The following is an 18480-nucleotide window of genomic DNA, read 5'->3' on the forward strand; positions in this document are numbered from 1 at the left end:
CGGTGTACGGCATAATGTGTAATGGGCATTACGGTGTATGACATAATGTACAACAGGTATTACGGTGTGTGGCATAATGTCTAATGGACACTATGGTGTGATGCACAATGTGTAACAGTTTATATTGATTTAAGTAGCCTTTCATTGTTTGGGCTTGATCTGTGAGGCATACTAGTTCACTGTGTTGGGCCTTCATGCTTATATGTCACTGTTCAGTCAACTTAAGCGTGTGAGGACAAAGACCATTCCTGCGGTAACCAATGTCTGGTCATGCAGGTTGCAAAAGAGGTGTCAGGTAATTGTTTTCCTGCTAGTTCACACTCTTTAAAATTAGACCACGCCCTTATAATTAGGCCACACCCCTTTTGTATCCCAAATTGGCTGCTGATGACTATTGGGGGGTGTGTGTGTGTGTGTGTATGGGGGGTTTTGTGCTGAGTATGGGCGGCTGTGCCAACTATCTATGAAGGACTGTGCTGATGTTATAGGGGAGCTGTGATTCTATGGGGCTGTCCGAAATACCGCAGTAGAGTTTAGTGGCCCTCGGGCTTCACTGGATTTTTTTAGGTGGCCCACGTTGTCTTAAAGGTTGAAGACCCCTGTTTTAGGGGATTTTCACTGTCCACAAGATCAAAATAATTGTGAGACTTCAATTCTCTGTTCTGTCTCCACTTGAGGTTAGAAAGGTAGAAGCTAATTGGAATACTATGGACATTAATATACAGATGTACTGTCATTAGATCACTAACACCAGTTTGCTGTTCAATCCTATTCTGCTCACTGATGACCCAATAAAAGCAAATAATCCTTATTAAAGCCATTTCCATTTTTTTTTTTTTAAACAAAATGTACATAGTTATAAAATTCTAGTATGCTTACATTATATATATAATAATCATCTACATATACAGCAGAGAGAAACAACTCCATGTCTAAATGGGTTATGCCTCCAGCAGACAAGTGCTCCAAAGCTCAGGCATTAACATAAACATCTGCCAGTAACAGCTGTCCAAGTGGTACAGATAGAGCCCTCCTCATTTAGGGTGAATTTATGAAGCTTGGAGAAGGGTTATCTATCCCCATAAAGAACATTGGGGCACAGTGGCGGAACTCCCGGAGGCAATGGAGTCATCTGCCGCCGGGCGCCAGCCTTAAAGGGGGCACTGGCTCCATTGCCTCCCTATGTTCCGTGCCAGCAGGGCGGGAGACTCTGGAGAATTGCTCCGGCCCCAACACAAGCAGACCCATGCTGCGCTGGGTCCCCGCGAGGTAGATATGCACGGGGCGTGGACCCGCTAAGCAGTGATGTAACTACAGGGGGTGCAGCTGCAATGGGACCCTTGCTGATCAAGGGTCCGCAGCTCCCCCTGCCCCCAATCACTGGCTGCCTCCATGTCACTGCATCTCCCGGCAAGCTACTAAGATTTGCGCTCCACTTCCCTGTCAGCCGCTTACAGCGTCGCCGTCCAGAGATGTGTGCGGATGATGTGGCCAGCACTGTGCAGCGTGTGCTGAAGGAAGAGTGTCCGAGGCTGTAATACCTAGCCTGCTGCTGATCACCGTGAGCTGTAACCCCTAGCGCACTTCCGGGATTCAATGTGGCATTTCTGCAGGTCGGACTGTAGTCTCCTGGGCAAGGCAGATGCTGTTTGCCTGACGCGTCCAGGACTGTGTTGGGGATGCTGCGGTGAGCACTGAGTGCTCTGCACTTATTACAGTAAGTGGCTGTACAGGAATTGTTCAAAAGCTGTGTACTTAGTGTTAGTGTTGTTCCTGCACAGTCATTTAAAACCCTTATAATGACACCAGTTTGCACGAGTGCTGTAGCAAGTTACACATCAATCAGCTAGAGACTACCCTGTTTCCATAACTTTCTCTGTACTATCCTCACTGACACACTCTCACTCCCATTTACAGCCTTTTCTCTTGCACCTCCCTACCTCCTGAAACCCTCCCTCTAGTCCAGGGCTGGGCAACATCGGCCCTCCAGATGTTGATGAACTACACATTCCAGCATGCCTTGCATCAGTTTTAGCATGGCCACATAGCAAAACTAATGCAAAGCATCCTGGGATGTGTAGTTCATCAACATCTGGAGGGCCACAATTGCCCAGCCCTGCTCTAGTCCCTCTGATGTCCTTTCTCTCTCATCCCTTTCTCCCTGAAACCCCTCTCTTTCTTTTCCTTCCCTCTTTTCCCATGAAACCCTCTTTCTCTCTAACTCCCATCTGTCTCCTATTCTCCTACGGGCATTGTACTGACAAAGGATGGGGTAGGGGTAGAGGGGGGACATTTTAAAATGTTGCTATGGGTCCCACAAAGTTCTATTTGCGCTTAGGGCCGGCTCTGTACATCATATTTAATAAGTAGTGGTGATGGGGGGCACCAACAAAAATCTTGCCTCCAGGCGCCTGGGACGAACTTACGTCACTGTTGGGGCAGATGTATCATAGCAGCGCTTATCGCGCCGCTATGATACTTCCTGCTTCGCCTCAATAGCGAGGCGAAGCAGGAAGGGACATCGACAAGATGTATTAACATCTTGTCTGCCGAAGCGGGGGAGCGTTAACTCCCCCCTTCAGCGATGTCCCTTTCTGGAGATAGCGCATCAGTTAATACTGATGCGCTATCTCCTGTCCCCCGGCCGGCCGCACTGGGCATGCGCGGGATCTCGCTGTTCACGCGAGATCCCCAGCGCAGCCCACAGCTGACAGCAGGGACAGCGCTGTCCCTGCTGTTTAGATAGGGCTTCGCCAGCCTGATGCTGGCGAAGCCAAAGCCGGCTTCGTGCGGAACGGTCAGCGATGCTGACCGTTCATACATTCGGCCTGCTATCATTTTTATAGCAGCGCCGATATGGACAGGGGCGCATAGCGCCCCTGTCCATTACCGCACGCTAGCTCCATCATACATGGGGGAGAAGCGGTATCAGTGCACATAACGTGCGCTGATACCCTTCTCCCCCATAACGTCGGATAATACATCTGCCTGATTATGAGCAAGGTGATAATGGTTCAGCCAATCAGGTCTTACCTGTCAATTTACATATTGTAGCTGATTGGCTGAACCATTATCACCTTGCTCATAACGTTCTTTATGGGGATAGATAACACTTCTCCAAGCTTCATAAATTCACCCCTGAGCCTGTTAATAGGATTAAGTAACAGGATTACTATGCTAACCCCCTACTGCAGGGGTTCCCAATCTTTTTTGATTCACGGCACCCTAGAGTATCAAAAAAAATTTCACGGCACCCCTAGGCCAATTTTTTTTTATTAGATTGGGTTTATATGCAATTCTTAGGGTCAGTTATGTGGTAAAGGGCAGGCTTTGCTTCTGTTTATACACATTTTATAATTGGCAGCCACCAGCACTTGTTTTACTCACAAATACTTAGCCATTAATAATTTGAATTGGTCCTGGACCACCAACCCAGGGCACCCCTGCATGTGTACGGAGGCACCCCAGGGAGCCACGGCACACAGTTTGGGAACCACTGCCCTACTGTATTGTTCTATGTATTGTATTGCTGCTGAGAACAATAGGATAGCCATGGCTAGCCATGGTGAGCCACCACCTAAGGAACAAAGTTGACAGAGGCTCCAACTGTATGTACGATTGGATGCATCAACAATTGGCACCTGCAAATCTTTTCTAGTGTACTGTGGTGCTATACCAAGGAACAATACAGATATCTTCCAGATGTATAATAACCTCTCTTCACCGACAACAAATCTGTCAGAAAGGCCGGCAACACAGTCAAAATGGCTCACAATGATACTACTATTGGGTATACGGTTGTTAGGTGGACACTATTAACTGTCGATTACTGAAGTCCGACAGGGATTTGGCCGACACATGATAAAGGTCAACAGGGTCAAAAGGTCATCATGAGTTTTTCTACATTTTTTTGAGCTGACATGTGCCGACAGGCGGTATTTCATCTACTAGGGCATGGAGGTAGAATATAATAATGTGCCAAGTGCAGTGGGCACGAAGCAAGGCGAGCGCTGCGAGCCATATGAGGGGACGGGGGAAAACTCTTCCGGTGTCCATGTCGACATTCGGGACATAAAAACTCATTTGACCTTCCCATTTTCGACCTAATGCTTGTGTTGAACTTTTGACCCGGCCGATCTTAGCCATGTCAACCTTTTTCAGTGTTGACCCACACCCCTACTATTGATGGTGAGGGCTGAAGGACTCACCATGTGATCTGGTTCCATCTACAAATGTTCCCTGTAAAGCAGAAAGTCCCCGTCCGTTATCTGTTGTGTGGGTCTTGTGTGTAATCCTGGTGATCAAATAATATAGGTTTGTCCTCATTTCTGTTCTATACAAAACCTATAAAACCCTGGGCATCTTGTTTGAACACGTTCCTCCCTTGTCCAGTGATAGTGTAACACCCACGCAGCCGGCTGCAGGAGATGCTACATTTATCTATTAAGAAATGACAGCAGGAAAACCAAATGCCAGCTCTTCCTGACAATGACTACACATTTGTGTCTAGTTAATGGCCTACATTGAATTTATTGGAGCAAAATTCAAAACCCTCGACCCATATAAATAACACATTCTTAAGCGTAGATAAAAGGAGAGGTTATTGTAATCCAAGTCTCCAAATGGAAAAAATGAGTTCCTTAAAATGAACACAGGAAACATTACTCTGCATTCATTCTAAGACAGCAGCGCAGCGCTCCATTTAAGTGCATTATTAAAATACATCTGTTACTTTGTTCAATAAACAAACCATGCACAATGCTCTGCCACATAAACACACATCCCTGTACACCTGCTTATTCATTTATTTATTAACAGTTTCTTATATATCGCGCACATGTTCTGCAGCGCTTTACACAGTATAGTTGTCCCTGGAGCTTACAATCTATATTCCCTACCACATGTACACGCACACACAGACATTCTAGGGTTAATTTTGTTGGGAGACAATTAACCTACCAGTATATTTTTGGATTGTGGGAGGAAACCGAGTACCCGGAGGAAACCCAAGCAAGCACGGGGAGAATATACAAACACCGCACAGTTAGAGCCATGGTGGGAATTGAACCCATGACCTCAACGCTGTGAGGCAGTAACGCTAACCACTACACCATCCAACTGCTAGTCCATTACATGGCAACTCAATGCATACAGAATGGTGTAGAGGTTCAGTCTTGGCTCAGACCAAACACCAGAAAGGAGAAGAAACATGAAGAAGTTACTTTGGCCGTGGAAATCTGTTTTTGCACACAAGTAAAACAACATTATTAATGAGAGGGCTCAGAGGAGAATGGCCAGATGCGTTCAGGCTGATAGGAAGGGGAAGTATGCAGAAAAGAATGTCTGTTATGGCGTGAGATCTCAATGCTACCCTGCGCAATCAAGTACAGTAAGGGGTACATTTACTAAAATTGGATTTCTATGGAGGATGGGATGTTGCTCATAGCAACCAATCAGATACTATTACTTATTTGTCTAGCAACTTCTAGAACAATGGTTTCCAACCTTTTTATGGAGGAGGCAGCACTTGGAAACCGCATCAACTCCAAGCGCTGCCTCCTCCTCCGCCCCCAATGGCACGCCGCCGTGCCGCCCTGCCCCCTTCGAATGTCAGAGACCCGGCTTATTGACAGGCCCCTGTGGGGGACTAAAAATTGCAAATGCCGGGTCGCTCCTGGGTGCGACCTGGCATTTGTGATATGAAAGGGGTATAACACGGTTATTTACCGATTGATGCTTTGTTACGGTCACAAGAGCAAAGGGATGGCAAGCTAAAGTATAAAACATACAAAATATACACTCATAAATATAATATAAACATACACCTTAAACTTACTGCATAAAGTGTAGGAATATTTTATCAAAATGTACACACAGTCAGGAGAAACTGGGTCCTCTTATTCAAAATCATATTGAATTTTGTGCATGGAATCCCTGAAGGTGGATGGACAGGTGGCATATTTGGGGTTTGTAGAAGGGTGCACAGCACTATGGGGGTTATTCTAGTCCATTCTTTCTGACAAAATCCTTCTTAGATGGACAAAACCATGTGCACTGCGGGTGGGGCAGATGTAACTTGTGCAGAGAGAATTAGATTTGGGTGGGGTTTTTCTTCAAAGTGAGATCTATATTGAAGTGTAAATGTCATGCAGTCAGTATTTTCCCTGCACAGAAACAAAATAACTCACCCAAATCTAATTCTCTCTACACATGTTACATCTGCCCCCCTGCAGTGCACATGGTTTTGTCCATCTAAGAAGGATTTTGTCAGAAAGAATGAACTAGAATAAACCCCTATATTTTTATTGGGTCAGTTTGCAATTTGATGGAGAAGTACATTTCACCTTCAAATAAAAAAAGTGCCACATACCATAAAAGCTCATCATGACTAACTTAAGCCTTAAAACAGTGAAAGCAATCAAACTTTTCAGATATGTTTTGGTACTTGTGAGTTATCTGGGGGCCCGATTTTTTGATTGTATGCCTTAAGTTAAGGCATACAATCAGATGCGATGCGATATCGCATCGCATCGCATCGCATGCGACCATCGGATGCGATGACCCGATTTTTCCATAGGAATCAATGTTAAAATGATTCCTATGGAAAAAGGGGTCCTTTTCATACCCCTACTATCCAAGTGGGCATGGAGTTGGATATAAACCTGTGGCGAGCGTAGCGAGCCACCGAGCCCGAAGCGTGGCGAGCGTAGCGAGCCCCGCGAGGGGACGGTATTCTGTGTCCCCTCGCGGGGCTTGCTACGCTCGCCACGCTTCGGGCTCGGTGGCTCGCTACGCTCGCCACAGGTTTATATCCAACTCCATGCCCACTTGGATAGTAGGGGTATGAAAAGAACCCTTTTTTCCCATTGAATTCCATGTTAAAATGGACTCAGTCCATTTTAACATTGATTCCTATGGAAAAATCGGGTCATCGCATCGCATCGCATCCGATGGTCGCATGCGATGCGATGCGATGTGCCCGATCCGACCCGATTTAGAAATCGGGCGCCCAGATAACTCACAAGTACCTATGTTTTCTTTTAAAGAAAGCGGTGGTACTAAGGTGGCTGAATGCTGGACGCTGAAGTGGCGCTTATCCTTCAAGCCTTCCCACAAATCTAAGTACACTGCCAGCATATTTTTAATATCTTTATTGGTGATATTGCAAATGGAATTGAGGGTAAAATGTGCCTTTTTGCAGATGACACAAAGGTATGCAACAGGGTAGACACACCAGGAGGGGTAAAACAAATGTTTGAGGATCTAGGTAGATTAGAGAAATGGTCAAGAGAATGGCAACTACAGTTTAATGCCAAAAAATGCAGAATCATGCACTTGGGTCTCAGAAATCCAAAGACTCAATATAGTATAAATGGCACTATAATGGAAACTACTGAGGAAGAGAGGGATATAGGTGTCACTATTTCAGGGGACTTAAAAGCAGGTAGGCAATGTAACAAAGAAATGAAGAAGGCAAGTCAGATGCTTGGTTGCATAGGGAGAGGTATCAGCAGTAGAAAGAAATAAGTAATAATGCCACTGTATAGGTCATTGGTACGACCTCACCTAGAGTATTGTGTTCAGTTCTGGAGGCCATATCTCCAGAAGGATATAAATACATTAGAGACTGTACAAAGAAGGGCAACTAAATTGATGCATGGCCTACATCACAAAATGTACCAGGAAAGACTAAAAGATCTTAATATGTATACTTTAGAGCAGAAAAGGGAAAGGTGGGACATGATAGAAACTTTCAAATATATCAAGGGTTTTAACAAGGTACAGGTGGGAGACATTCTTCACAGGAAGAGGAGCAGCAGAACACGAGGACATGCACTGACACTAGAGGGAGGAAGATTCAGGGGAAATGTGAGGAAGAATTACTTCACAGAAAGAGTAGTAGATAAGTGCAAATACAGTACAGGTTGAGTATCCCTTATCCAAAATGCTCGGGACCAGGAGAATTTTGGATAACGGATTATTCTGTATTTCGGAATATTTTAATATTTCAATGATGTATTTTGAAGTATCTTGCATTTATGCTGTATAAACACATAAAATACACACATATATATTTTATTACCACATAAAATACACACAAATATATTTTATTTGTTCAAAAAACAAGGCTTCAAAACATGAAACAAAATGTGTGTACCATCTCAGCACTGAATTTGAATGCCAAGCAATCATTGTCTTGCACATATATAGTGCCAGTTACACATCATTCCCTCAGTAGTGCTGTTACAAATGTCCCCAGTGAGTTTTTAGCAAAAAACAATTTTTTTTTTCACTTTCTGGAATGTCTGGTTTTCGGAATAATTCGGATAACGGATATTCGGATACGGGATACTCGACCTGTAGTACAATTTAAACATGCTTGGGATAAGCATATTGATATCCTTACAAAAAAATAAGGATCAAATATGGTTTGAGGTAACATGTTTAAAAAAAAGGGGCAGACTAGATGGGCCAAGTGGTTCTTATCTGCCGTCAAATTTTATGTTTCTATGTAATGAGTAATCAGCTGTTTTCTCTCTGGTCAAAATCATAATGGAAAACAGATTGATATAAAGATGGACATACTCTGTCAGGTGTGGAAGCCTCTTCTGGATCCCTGTACACAAAGCATAATAACAGCCCTACTTAAAGATTATTCATCTTAACTACATTGGATATTCGAGTGATGGATATTAGAGCAATACCTAAAAGCCCACAAATGACCAATATCCTAACTGTGCACACACCAAAATTGCTGGCACACAGTACATCTGGATATACTGTAGGTGATAATCTGGTATTGCACCAAAACCATGTTATAGACATAGGGAGGCCTCGTACATACCATTTTGGTGCGATGCTAAAATAGCTGAACTATACAAGCTACAGCAATGTGGAGACACAAGACTGGTGTACTAACCGACTTACTGAAAACTAACGCCGGTTACAGAACCTGGTCATTTGTCTTCCTATGACAGCCATTCAAAACATTTACAAACCCTGCCTGAAGCATAGTGTACACCCATAGAACTCCATTATATTGTACAAGGCTTTAAAGCTGCATTTCTGCCAATTGATTTAGTAAAGTAAAGGACCAATCACAAGCAGAGATCTACTTAATCAATTGATTATGGCTTGTGGTTGTTTCTTCGGCTTATAACCCCACTCTCCCGATCTCCCCTCATTTTTGGATAGCCCACAAAAATCCATCTCTATTATAATCATTGACATGTATCCTAAAACCAAACATTTTTTCCTCAGTTCTGCGCAAGCCACTGCTCGTCAATCCCTTTAATACTCAAATCTGTTCAACAATCATTATCCTCCTATCAATAAATTGGTACCCCCCCCCCACGCCTTATCAATGCACAAATTACAGTCACCCGATCTCTGTAAATCCAGCAAACCTCCAACATACTCCTATATTATTTAATAGTGTCTTATATAGGGCAGCAAATTTAGGTGCGCTTTACAACAGCGATAAAATAAAACTGGGTACTAACAAACAGTAATAGGGGTACCAGACCAGACACTTCTCTACCCACCGGTACCAATAATTTCTTCCACTTATGACATGAACCACTAGGCTTCCAACTTGAACATGTAGCTGATAACGGCATGAGAGAGTCACTTCTTCTCACATGCATTACCTCGCCTTTAGCCCATACTTTGCTACAGAATGCAGCCTGTCCCACCTCCCGCCAACTTCACACAGTCTTCAGCACTCTCCGCTGCTGTAGCTTCTCATTGTGGATGTGTGTGTGGTGGGGGAGGCGGGAGTATGCAGCTCAGGTGTAATGATGGAGATCTTTATCATCCTTTTGCTTTCTTGCTGTGGGCTTGGTGGGCCTCCAGCAAGTTATAGAGGGGTGCGCCGTATTTTGCCCACCCCTGGTTTAGTGGAAGGCAGCTCTGCGTTAATGTTCATGAACATCGAAAGGAAAAGGAAATCAAACACTTGTCAAAAAGGTTAAAGGGTCTGTTTGTTGACATTATTTTTGGAGCCCCAGCATTAGTGAGCATTTACTACACTTTTCCAAGACATGTAAAAGAGATTAATTTGAACTCGTATATGTAGGAGGCTTTGAAGAGAAAATATATCTAATCTGGATGAACACTATGGCAGCTCAATCCAATTAGACGTCAGGTGATGTTGCCACAGCGTTATAACAACAGCAATGGCACCATTTACAGGCTACTTTTAGCCCAAATTCACACAACGACAAATCGGGCAGAGAAATCAGCACAAATCGGATGTGTGATGCCCCATCGGGTGAGATGAGCAGTCCTGTGCTCACCAGACCTGAGTCGGAGGTCAGACCATGCAGGCTCGACCTCTGACTCAGACCCCCCCCCCCCTCCAGGCAGCGGGGGGGAACAGGGTCGCATGCAATGTAAGTCCCAGGCAGCCATTCACTGCTGTAAAACATCACAGTAGTGCTTTAGAGCGACAATGTTGTACACCGTAAACCCAACGCCATATTCTGAACCTACCACGTCACAGCAGTTATCGTGGCCCGTCAGAAAAGTCAACTTTTTCATATCTTTATCTACAGGGCAAAGTGATAAAATGGAGAGTGATAAACAGCCAGCCAATCAGCTCCTACCTGTCATGTCACAGGCTGTGTTTGAAAAATTTAAACACAGGGAAAGAGAAGTGGATGGGTACAGATGCACAAGCTCTTAGCACTTTGAATATGACAGTGAGATACAGTACAGACTAGAATTTTTTATCCACAATAAGATTGGTAGTCTGCCGGTATGCAGTGTTAGGTGTGTGGAGGTTCTCCCCTGAGAGTAAGGATAGAACAATACAAACAAGAAAGAGAAAGTACTCTCTGGTTTTGAGGGCACAACTTTTTTAAATGTTTACTTTAAAACGTAACTTTTAATGTTTTTACAGTAAAGAATTACCTAAACTGAAAATCCATATTGTCAGTAGTCTTAAGGCCCCCATACATTAGGCCGACTTGTCCGAAGGACAAGTTGGACCTAATCTACTGACAACTCCCCTGGGGGGGTCACATACGATTTGGCACTTAATGTGCCAGGTTTTGCATGTGATAAATCGCATGCGATTTATCACATGCAGTCCCCCCGGGGAGCTGCTGTCAGCGGGAGCCGGGAGCTGAGCAGGGCATGGGGGCTGCAAGCAGGCAGCGGACGCAGCCTGTAGTTCCTGCGGTGAAGGGAGCCAGATGCCGAGCGGGGGACTGCAAGCAGGGAGCCAGACAGGGGAGGCAGTGGGCGCACTGGTCCAGGCGGTGAACTCCGCGAGGGGAGCAGAGACCGGGTAGCGTAGGGGAAGCCGGGCAGCAGCGGGCGGACATAGAAATGAATTAACAGTCAGTGATTGGCTGAGAGCTCTCTCAGTCAGAGAGCTCTCAGCCAATGACTGGCTGTCCATTCATTTCTATGTGCTCGGCTTCCCCTACGCTACCCGGTCTCTGATCCCCTTGCGGCGTTCACCGCCTGGAAGTATCTATTTGCGGCATTCCCCCCCCCCCCCCCAGGATAGTGCGCCCACTGCCTCTCTAGCCCGGCTCCCTGCTTACAGTCCCCCGCTCGGCTCCCTCCACCGCTTGTACTATACGCTGCGTCCCCTGCCCGCCTTGGGCTGCACATAAGATTTAACAAATCTTATGTGCAGCCCATCTGACCTCCCGAATCCGACCCGATGCGCATGGGACCGCGCATCTGGTCGGATGGGATGTCTGCACATGCGATTTGGCCCGATTTCACGGCCCGATTCCTCCGAATCGGGTCAAATCGGGCCCAAATCGCATAGTATATGGCGGCCTTAAGAATATGTCACCCAAAATTACCCAAACCAGTGGTGACCTAAATAATGTGGAATATGGAGATAACCTGTGAGTGTGTGATACAATTTAAACACCACCCACACCATCTATTTATTTGTTCGTATTTGTCTTGTAGTCTTTATGTTGTGAGTTTTTATTCTTTACTGTAAAAACATTAAAAGTTAAGTTTTAAAGTAAACATTTAAACAAGTCGTGCCCCCAAAACCAGAGAGTACTTTCTCTTTCCTGTTTGTATTGTGTCTGAAAAATGTCAGGCAGGAGCTGATTGGTTGGTTATCACTTAGTGCATCTGGCCCTTAGTACTTTAGCTGATGCTGTAGCTCATCTACTTCAAGGCACAAACTGCTGAGCATTCAGAGCGTCTCTTCTGCATATCACTGTTATAACTAAAGGTCATCTCAGCTACGGTCACCTCACTGTCCGCCTGAACCAGTCTGACCTTTCTCCTCTAACCTTTTTCATTAACAAAGCATTTTCACCCAATGAACTGCCACTCTATGGATGTTTTCTGATTTGAGCACCATTCTCTGCACATTGTAGAGACTGGCATGTGAAAATCCAAGGAGATCAGCAGTTTCTGAGATGCTCAAACCTGCCCATCTGGGATCTACAATCATTTCATGGTCAAACTCACTTAGGTGATATTTGTTCACCATTCCGTTGTTAGGTCTGAGGAACAGCTGAACCTATTCACCTTGTCTGTAAGCATTAATGTATTTATTTACTATGTCATTATTGGCTGATTAGGTAGTTGCATGAAATGAGCAGGTCTACCTAATGAAGCTGCCACTGTAAAATAGTAATTGTGCACCTACCTAATTAGCCAATAATGACATAGCGAATACATTTAGATTTTAGAACATGCATGCAGGGTAAATTCTGTCTGTTTTGTGAATGATTGACAGATTATTTTTACACTGCAGTTTAGTTTTGAGCTAGAACACACTACATCTAAAAGGACCATACCACACTGGGCGACTTTGAGCTGAAAGCAGCTCAGTTTACTTGTTTGAGCTGCTTTCAGCTCGAAAGACGCTCAGTGTGTACAGGGCAGTAATGAACACTGCTGCGCACTCCAGCATCATCGCTGGCGGCCACTGCTCATCTGCTGGTATTACCAGCAGATGAGCGACGGGTTGGACAACTTTTTTTATAATGTCCTGCTATGGAAAGTTGTCCATCACTGGGAAAATTCAGTAAAACAGGCAAAAAGGGCTCAGTGTGTATACACTGAGCGATTTTCATTATCATCGTTATCCATACACTCTGGGCAAAATCGTCCAGTGTGTATGCACCTTTACATCTACCCCACCTGCAGAGCATAGTTTTCCTTAGAAAGTTACTCCTTTTTTTTTTGCTCCCAACACTCAGCCCAGTGTTACGCTTTAATTGTGCGTGTATATTTTTTGCTAATATAAATGTTTTAAATAGAAAAAGAAGAAGTTTCAGTCATTTGACATGCTAATTTGATGAAATACCAGGTTAATCATTGATTTAAAACAGGGCATATGTGAACCTGTCAACCTCAACGAGCTGTAAATCAGCAGATGGAGAACAAAGAAAATGCACTATGTCTCTAGGACATGCACAAAACCTTGTACATATATTACAATAGTGAATGGCAACCTGATATATACCAAGGGCATCATATGCTACCATACAACCTTCAAAAAGGGCTGCTCATTGCCAAGCATTTAAAACTTCTTCATCAACCAAAACGACACCAGCATTCTGACTACCAATGTGTCTTCAGGTGAACCCCCACAAAGGAGAATAGCCCCTGTAAGTCAAGATCCCAACTGTCGGCATTAAACAGTTGAGATTCCGATGTTGGTATACTGACCATCAGAATCCCAACTGTTGGGAGGTCATCCGGTACCCAATTATTTAACATTGATCAGCACTACCTTGTGGGTGTTCAATTTTTTTCTTGTTTTGTTTCTATTTTTTTTCTACTATGGGGCTTTTTAAATAGTTCCCATTATACTGGGAGTAACCATTTTGTCACACTAAAGGTGGCCATACACATGCAGATTTATCTGCAGATCTGTCTGGTTGGAACAAAAACATGGTTATGGATGAGAGCAAATGAAAATGTCAATGACAGTTGACCATTTGCTTGGAAATGTTGGAAAACTGACAAACTGTCACTCAGCCATAACCATGTTTTTGTTCCAACCAGCCAGATCTGAAGATAAATCTTACTAGTGTATGGGCACCTTAAAGGGCCATTTCAAATCTGCATGATGTTCCGATGATTACCACAATGTTCGGCTGCACACTTCCCCACATATAGGGCCTTATTCTAGTTCACTCTTAGAGGCAAATTCTTTCTTAGCTGGACAAAACCATGTGCACTGCAGGGGGGCAGATGTAACATGTGCAGAGAGATTTAGCTTTGGGTGAGTTATTTTGTTTCTGTGCAGGGTAAATACTGACTGCTTTATTTTTACACTGCAATATACTGTAGATCTCACTTTGAAGAAAAACCCCAGCCAAATCTAATTCTCTCTGCACATGTTACATCTGCCCCACCTGCAGTGCACATGGTTTTGTCCAGCTAAGAAGGAATTTGCCTCTAAGAGTGAACTAGAATAAGGCCCATAGAACCATTACTACCACAAGCTATCCAGCACACCACTACGAGAGGAAAAACTTCCGAAGTTGCTGGCTAAGATGTGCCTTACTGGATCAGCACATCAAGGCCATGGAGCAGAACTGAATCAGCCATTAAGGGCTCCAAAGGTAATTCCCTAATCCGCTACAGTCCAGGAGACTGTCACTCTGTCACAAGTCAGCGTGGCTACCAGCCTCTGTGAGATGAGGGATAATGCATGTTGTGCACTGTCCGTCCGAGGGCCTTTTTTTTTTTGTTGACCACACATGGTCTCCCTGTTATGCTAGAACAAGGAATTAGTCCAGGTTGTCTAGCATTAGAAGAGCTCCATTCTCATTCTTATTGATTTATAGAGTTGTCACCAGTGGTTTTGGGCTGAGTCTCTGAATGTCTCTCTGCCATCTCATCTTGGATGTCTTCTCACCAACTCAAACTCAATATTTCCAAAACGGAATTACTTACTTATCTCCAATCTTGACCGCTACGCTCTGCATAAGATCTGTGTCTCTCATCTGCACGGATCACTAGCTCCCATTCACTATTACAGGACTTTCATCGGGCTGCTCCCACCCTATGGAATGCCCTTCCACGCACATTAAGACTCTCCACTAGCCACCAAACTTCCAAGCTTTCCCTAAAAACTCACGTCTTCAGGCAAGCCTATCATATTTATTTTCCACACGCATAACCCTCTGAGGTACTTATGTATTATATAGCTTTTCTTCTGGACTTGCAACTTGGTGGGACTGCTATGCTATTACTGGTGCCTGTCCTTGTGTTTTCCTCCTATATCCCTATAGATTGTAAGCTTTCAGCAGGGCTCTCTAACCTTCAAGTCTGTCTGATGTCACCCAGTTTGTTTCATTATGGTCTACAATTGTAAAGCGCAACCGAATCTGCTGCGCTATATAAGAAACTGTAAATAAATTATATATATTTAAAATAAAAACTTCGTGAATTTCTCGAACCAGGCAAGTAGGATTAGGTGTAGTTAGGCAAATCCTTATCCACATCTCCACCTGGGACTCAGAAGAGGACTGTTCTTGCTGCTGTTCATATAACAATTGTGAACTACAGTAAGCAGCAACCGTAAGCGAAGGGAGGGTGCCCCTATGGGCAGGAATCCCTACTTGACTACTGTCTTTGCTTACAAAACCCTTCTTTAAGTGCTTTGAAGAGAACAATCGATATGGTGTGTCTTACTGATCTTACAGCTGTGCTTTAAAATGAGAGGCGTAAAATACTGCATTAAAAACATACTTACAGCACGGAAAGCAGGATGTTTTAAATATATCTACAGGATGAGTGTTCTACTGAGCACTAGGAATAAACATGCATTAAAAAAAAAAACCTTCAAACAGCATTATTAAATGACAGGAAAATCCTGCCTTAAAAGCATGTAAGAAAATGTTGCTTTACTCTATATGCAGAATACATTTAGAATACCTGCCTTATATGGTTCCTGTAATTCTGGGTCTCCTGCCTGTTGCTCACCCAGTTTGTCAGTGTAGTACACCCCCACCCTTCTCATGTACTGGGCTCTGCCTGGGAACAAGCAAAGACTCAGTCGTCATACCGCTGACATCACACCCCGTTGTCATGGAGACAGCTGTCACAAGCCTTGTCCACCATGGGCACTAACACAACCTTTAGGAGATAAGGCCACAAACAAACAAGTGAGGAATTAGCACAATGGCACTGGTGTAGTCAGGAGAGGGAGGAGTGGGAATCAGGTCTGATTTATTAAACCAAGAAGCAGTGCTTACAGCATGAACTTCTCCCATGATAAAGGAACATTTGGCAAATAAACTATAATAGCAAGGATTATTTCTATCTGCGATCCTTCGTTATATTGATTTTAAAAGTAATCCTGATATAGGGGGTTATTTTGGTTTACTACTTCCGACAAATTCCTTCTTAGATGAACAAAATGATATGCACTGCAGGTGGGGTAGATGTTACTTGTGCAGAGAGAGTTAGATTTTGGTGGGGATTTCAAAGTGAGATCTATATTGCAGTGTAGATATAAAGCAGTCAGTATTTTCCATGCACAGAAACAAAATAACTCACCCAAATCTAATTCTCTCTGCACATTTCAACATCTCCCCCCCCCCCCCCCCCCCTGCAGTGGATATGGTTTTGCCCATCTAAGAAGGAATTTGTTAGGAGTGAACCAAAATAACCCCCATAGTGAGAGGAAGGAAAATAAGTGTTCAGAAGGCTTAATCACTTCATTGGTAATGAAATCCATAAAACTTCTATTCCCTATATTGTAACAGTCCTTTACATACAATTAAATCATTATAGAAGGTATAAGAAAATTTTAATAATTAAATAATTACTACTACTTCTACTACAATTGAAATATTCGCTCTTGGCCTTTAGAATGAAAGCTCTCACGAGCAGGGCCCTCTCTCCTTATGTACCTTTCTTAGAATATATAAACCTCTGCCACCCTGATGCTTGCTTCAGTGTCCTGTCCCCTGGTGCAACTATCCATATTTACCATGTACTTGTCCTAAACTGTCTTGTGCTGTAATTCGTTATGTGTTTTTGCTCATAACTGCTTTGTAAAGTGCTGCGTAATTTGTGTGCGTAATATAAGAAACTGTTAATAAATAGCAGAAAACCCTGGGAAGATTGCATGCCCTAAAATATATAGATGAAGTTCTGCGCCTAATTGGACTGAAGACGTACAGCATCCTCCTGGGATTACCACACCCTCTCCTCAACATCTAAAACAAAATTGAAGAACACCTCACGGCGCTGTCTACAAGTCACCTACAGTTTGACTTCAAACCCTCTGTAATTTGGGTTAAATGAATGCATGTCTTCAGAAATGCCAGAACAGCTCCCTACGTCGCCGTACTGACCTTGTGACTATGCTCTATGTGCACATCAAAGGTTTCTTTAATGGATGCACCGTATCACTTCGCCAGCTTCAGAATCCCATATTGCATCTTTCGCTCTTGTAAATACTGACCTCTAAAAGGGATACGGTCACCAGGTCTACAAGCATTAGGTTGATACCACTAGGTCGACATGGGTCATTAGAATGACCCAAGCATTAGGTCGACATGGGGAATGTCGACAGTCAAAAGGTCGACATGGGTTTTTCACACTTTTTTTTTTGGAACCGACATGTGCTGACAGGCGGTTTTTCATGCCCTACCGTCCACTAGGGCGTGGCAGAAGAATAAAATAGTGTGCGAGACACCAAGCCCAAAGCATGGCGAGCGCAGTGAGCCATGTAAGGGGACGCAGTGCTACGTTTCTGTGTCAACATTCAGGACAAATAACTTGAAAAATTCCATGTCGACCTAATGACCCTGTCGACCTAGATGCTGTCTATCCAATATTCCCTCTAAAATGGGCATTATTTTCATGTAAAGATTTCTTTTACTGGGTACAACTTCTCTCTTTAACCAATCTCAACATCCTATGTCACACACTTTCTTGCAAATACTGACCTCTGAAATGGGCCCTATTTTTATATAACGGTTTATTTTCCGGGATAACAGATCTTTGCTCTTAACTTTTTCTATGGAATCAAATACACCAATGTCAGCGACCCTTTTGCACATACGACTCAAAAAGAGGTCCTACATACCTTAAAAGGTGATAGGAACCCTTAAATTCATGCCAGGCATCCATCCATACAAATTATTTAATCCGAGTAACAAGCAAAAAAATACAATAAAAAAATTTAAAACTTTTTTATTATATTTTTTTAAATGCACCCAGCAAGCCAGGATCTATCCTGAATCCGGATCAGGACAGAAGTGGTACCAGATGGAAAAGGTAACTATGTTGCCTCTCCACTCACCAACATGTTTCAGGCTACAAAAGCCCTTTTCCAAGGTGTGCCCTGACAGGTACCTTAGCATTGATACTTTATATAAAATATTTATTTTATTTATAAAAACAATGTCACTAACTGTAGGCCAGTGGTTCCCATGGGTGCCGGATGGGATCCCGACAGTCATTTACCCGACGTCGGCATCCCGACTGTCAAAACGCCGGCAGCCGGGTGACCGACGG

The 18480-nt window shown here is 43.7% G+C and overlaps 1 protein-coding gene across 8 annotated transcripts in view; it reads right to left on the reverse strand.

Annotated features, from left to right (window-relative positions):
• ADCY6 (adenylate cyclase 6) overlaps positions 1-18480 on the reverse strand; it is a 195927-nt gene that overhangs the window by 140487 nt on the left and 36960 nt on the right. For 3 of the 8 annotated variants that reach the window (XM_083169056.1, XM_083169054.1, XM_083169055.1), the window contains exon 2: positions 4209-4294. The exons of the other annotated variants lie outside the window; for them this stretch is intronic. The gene's annotated coding sequence lies outside the window, so the exon portion shown is untranslated. The remainder of the gene's footprint in view (positions 1-4208; positions 4295-18480) is intronic. 8 annotated transcript variants of the gene reach the window in all.

Source organism: Crinia signifera, chromosome 2 (assembly GCF_055691185.1).
Source record: "Crinia signifera chromosome 2, ASM5569118v1, whole genome shotgun sequence".
In the NCBI taxonomy this organism is placed as follows: Eukaryota; Metazoa; Chordata; class Amphibia; order Anura; family Myobatrachidae; genus Crinia; species Crinia signifera.